Source organism: Macadamia integrifolia, chromosome 8 (assembly GCF_013358625.1).
Source record: "Macadamia integrifolia cultivar HAES 741 chromosome 8, SCU_Mint_v3, whole genome shotgun sequence".
Lineage (NCBI taxonomy): Eukaryota > Viridiplantae > Streptophyta > Magnoliopsida > Proteales > Proteaceae > Macadamia > Macadamia integrifolia.
In genome coordinates, this window is record NC_056564.1 from 29,319,322 (window position 1) to 29,324,516 (window position 5,195).

The following is a 5,195-nucleotide window of genomic DNA, read 5'->3' on the forward strand; positions in this document are numbered from 1 at the left end:
TTTCCTTCTTCTACCTTTCCCATTTCTCTCCGTCTCCTACTCCGACTCCGCCTCCCTTCCATTTATCTGGCCTGAAAAATTCGGCAACATGGTCGCCTGAAAAGAAAGACGAACTTTCAATCCGCCACTACTACTCTACTCTCTCTCTCTCTCTTTAACTAAGAAATTTTTGTAATGTCATTGTCTACTCTCCTTTCCCTTCCTCCTCTCCGGTTCCCCTCTCCCACTCTGCAACTTGAGCCTCCTCTCCAAAACCTTCACTGCCCCTACCTCCACCTTCAATTTCTCTATCTTTTGTTTATCCCTGCCTCCACCCTTTTTTTTTTTTTTTTTTTCAGTAACGGATTAAATTTATTGAATAACAACCTCACAAGAGAGGGGAATATTACAACTATCACAGTACCAAGTTCAGAAAATGGGATAGGGGAAGATGCGATGAGAAAATGAGGAGTGGGCTGCAGGTTAAAAACATAAAGAAATCATGGGTGAAAGAAAGTGGGAAGGATACAATGGAGGGGTGAAGAAAGCTTCACATGGAGGAGGTGAAGAAAGTGATGGGATTGTACGATGTGCCTTGAGGAAAGGAGCAACAAGTTAAAGAAGTAGATGAATTAGGAACAGGAAGATTGAATTGAGTGGAGATGCCATTTAGTGGTAGAATTGAGAGGAGGGGAGAGGCGATACAGCCAAGAAAAGAGCCATACCACCAGAGGATGAGTTGGCAGCAAGGGTGAAATTGCATTGATCGGAGAGGACGCTGAAAATGACCCTGCGAACACCAAAATTTTGGTGAATAGTGGAAGATCAACTGAACCGCCGAAGGCCTGTAGAAATTCCATCTGAAATGCCACCGGAGCCCCAACTTTGGAAGTTCCGCCCAATCTTTTTCCTTTCTGTCTCGACTTTCTTCTCTCTGACCCAGCCTACGGATTTCCCAAAAAAGGTTTGAAGACCATTAGGGAAGGAATGGTTCGCTATTACAAAGAGTGGGAGAGAGAGTCTGCCTCCACCCACTCCCAATTATCTGGGATTTAAAATTCTGCTATCCTCTTTTCAATCAACTCTTTAGCACCCAAGATTCCAGAAATTCAGAATTTTTGAACTCCATTCTGATGATCGCATGGTTTTAGAAAAACAGGTTTTGGTAATTGGCAACAAAGAAAGCTGAATTTCAAAATCCAAACTTTGATGAAGTGGGGAACAGAGAAGGAGGGGTGGACAGGACACCAAGAGTTGCATGGGGAGGGAGTCCAAGGTGCAATCGAAATGACCGGAGTGGACTGTGTTATAGTAATAGGAAGAACCTTCTAGTTAACAAGGGAATGCGAGGGGAAGAGAGCCAGAGCCGGAGGTGGAGGAGGGCAAGGGAGTGGAGATGAAGAAGGGAAAGAGACCAAAGGATGGGAGGGCAAGGAGTTGTAAGGAGTTGCAAGAGAGTGTCATAGATACGTACACGCTATACTTAATCAATGGCATAGATTTAATTTATCTAATCTAAAGGCCAATAAACCGTTAGCATTCCTAATTCCATTACATCCCGCTAGCATTCCCAATCCTCTCCGAATTTTATATATATATATATATATATATATATGGAGAGGGATAGGTATGCTGCTGGATATCAAGTATGCTAGCGGATAGCACCAATAGGAATACTCCTATTTCAGAAAAAGAGAAAAGAGAGATAGACACAATGGGTGCTAATACTTAATATCGACGGCATACCCAATCTTTTTCCATATATATATATATATATATATATCATAATACATCAAATTTATTATTATTATTATGTACCAAATTTTTTTTATTATTATTATTATTTATATCATCCACATCATCATGCCTATAATATTTCTTAATCCACAAATGTTTTTAATTCATCACTACACACCGGTGTCCACCTCCACGTGAAAATATCCTCCGCCGTCCGATGCTCGTCGCACCGCGCAGCCGCGGCAGACAATCATTACTCCCACTCATCCTTCAGTTAACCTCTGAAAACCTGAGAATGGATTATTGTCCTCCGGATGAGGCCTTGACAAAGAGAGCTACTTAACAGCTTGAAGAACAAACCATATAATTAATTGCAGGGACAAATCAATGTTCTTTTCTNATTACATCCCGCTAGCATTCTCAATCCTCTCCCAATTATATATATATATATATATATATAGGGAGAGGGATAGGTATGCTGCCGATATCAAGTATGCTAGCGGATAGCACCAATAGGAACACATGATGGAGTACCATTCAGGAAAGATATGAGGGTCATTTCAGAAAAAGAGAATACAGATAGACACAATGGGTGCTAGCATATTTGATATCGATGGCATACTTGATATCGACGGCATACACATCAAATTTATTATTATTATTATGTACCAAATTTTTTTTTTATTATTATTATTTATATCATCCCGCCTATAATATTTTTTAGTCCACAAACGTTTTTAATTCATCACTACACAACGGTGTCCCCACGTGAAAATATCCTCCGCCGTCCGATGCTCGCCGCACCGCGCACCGCGCACCGCGCACCGCGCACCGCGCACCGCGCACCCCGCACCCGCGGCAGACAATCATTACTCCCACTCATCCTTCAGTTAACCTCTGAAAACCTGAGAATGGATTATTGTCCTCCGGATGAGGCCTTGACAAAGAGAGCTACTTAACAGCTTGAAGAACAAACCATATAATTAATTGCAGGGACAAATCAATGTTCTTTTCTTCAATCCTGAACCTCTTCAGGAAATGGTAAGTTCGGATCTCGGACGACTCCCTGTGGGATTATTCAGTGGTTTTTACTTTTTGGTCTACCAGGTTTGCTATTCTAGTCGGTTGGTTTTTTTTTTTATTATTTTTTATTTTTTATTATTATTATTTATTGAGAATTAAAAGATAAGCAATTGCGAAAGATTAGAAGAGAAAGGAATGAAATATCGATGCTGATTTGTGTTCGATTCTTAAAAATGCTGTTTTTCTTTCCCCTCGATTACTTTTGGATCATCAATTTGAGACATTGATGTTTGGTTCTAATGGGGTTCTAATGGGCTAGATTGAATTGGATTCCTCCAGTGAACTGCTTCGATGCTAGAGTTTTTTGAATTCCATCTGCTATCAGATTTGTTCTCTCTGGGTTGTGGATTTTGGATTTTTGATAGAACCTTTCACATCTTCTGGACGAAGTTAATTAGGGATGAATGTCTGCTCTTTTCCCCCTTTCCTCCATGACAGTAACCTTTGGTTTTGTATCCATGCCTGTACCTTCTCATCCGTAGCTCTACCTAAGCAGGAAATCCATGTACCTATATCAACTTTTCATGTGCTTATTACAGTTTCTTCGTTAAGGGCTTTGGCAATACTATAAGACCATGAAAGTTGCATGAACTTCAGATCTTCCCAAGCTCCAAGATTTGGTCCCAATAGACAGAGCTAATACATTCCTTCAGTCCTGCACAAATTCATACAGTAAGGACTTATGTTTTTTTTTTTTTTCTTAATCTCTTAAGTTGAGAGCTTTGGGACATATTTTCTCTAGGAATTATCGAGATAGAAGAGTGTGGATCCAGGAAATCAATGGTAAATTTACTTCCTAATTTGAGTTTACTACCTTATATGACACTAGCAGCAGTTAGCATGCATTCTCTTATGAACCTCTTTGATTAGTCCATGTGCTCCTAAAAGGTAAGGATCTTTGTTGGAAAATTTCTCACCAAAAGGTTAAACTTGTTATGTGCTTTAGACTATAGAGGAGGCTATAGGCATTGCACCTTGTGTCTCATCTCTTTTACATATACGGCAGAAGAGAATAAGTTGACCATTGGTCCTAATTGTCCATTCACCTTTAGGATGGTTCCATTTCCTTACCTTTTTATGGTTGGAGGTCACACCCATGATATTGTTGCTCTAATGCGGCTTTGATAGAGGGTAAGCTGCATAAGATGATTGTCCTTATGGTGATATCATGATCTTTGTGGAGGAAAGGAATTATGAATTAGCCCAGTTCAAGTGATGATCAGAAGAATCCCTACATGGGCCATGGCTCATTTACTTGGAGTGATTCTTTTATTTGGTACATTACACCTAAGGTCCCTCAGATTCATGGTATCTACAACTCTGGTTCCTAAAGTTAAAAACTGCTCCACATGTAGTTGTGAAGCTTAAATTTTATGTCTCCACCCTCCTGCAGTCTATGGCCTTCAAAGATTGATGGAGTGATTTGTGATAGGTACTGACTTGGGCCTGGTGGGAGTTTGGATCCTACTAGCTCTTGAATCTTATCTCTGTTGACTCACATAATAGTAAAGGGGAGTCATTTTTTTGTTGCTTGGGTGCAAAGGGAAGGAAGTAGCCCTTCAATACTTATATCTTATTAGGTACATACACAGTCTGTGACTCCATATAAGCATCTTGTTCCAGTAAAAATTTGGATCTGCTAGTGAGATTGCTGAAAATCTTGCAAAGCAGGGTCTGTGGTTCAGAACTTCCATCACTATATGTAATTTGGTGCTTTTGTTCTTTCTTGCTGTAATGATTATTCTGGCTTGGTTGCTGGGTTCCTTTTTCGTCTCGACAAAGAGGAAAAGAAGAATATTGAAAATGCTCTTAACCCAACCCCTTCCTTCATAGAGCCGTGAATTTTAAGTGATCCGAATCTGCCGGAGGAAGCCCCCACAGAGGCAAGTGAAGTTGGTGAGCCGTATGATGGGCAAAGGCATAAATATGCTAATATGTGGCAGACCAATTGGCAAACTGGGTTCTGACATATAGTTATGAGGGTCCCATTCCTTTACCAGATTAGGGAGATGCTGATTTTTTTGTAGTCCTGTGTCGATGTCTGTTGTATTGCTTTATTTTGCATTGTTTATTCTATGTATTGTGCTTGTGTATATTCTCACTGTCGATAAATTTCTTCTGCCACCATATTTATCTTAAAGGAAAAAAACATCCACCAGCCTCAAAATCTTCGTACTTTAGACCTCGAAGTTCCTAACAAATTGGACCGTTCGATGAAATAGTGACCTGCATCAATATGAATTTCAGGAGTTGGCAAACTTATGTCCAATGCCCCAACAAAAGGAAGTATTTCATCAAATATCTTGTGTATTTTAGTATTCAAGCATCCCAACTCAGTGCTTGAGTTTCTCAATATCACTTGTTTGACTGTTGTTTTCAGTGATTGGCTACATTGG

At 40.0% G+C, this 5,195-nt stretch overlaps 1 long non-coding RNA gene across 1 annotated transcript; it reads left to right on the plus strand.

The window, feature by feature from the left end:
• Positions 1–2,563: 2,563 nt before the first annotated feature.
• LOC122086385 lies at positions 2,564–5,195 on the plus strand. Its single transcript, XR_006142396.1, has 2 exons — positions 2,564–2,757; positions 4,941–5,195. It is a non-coding gene; the product is annotated as an uncharacterized LOC122086385 (long non-coding RNA).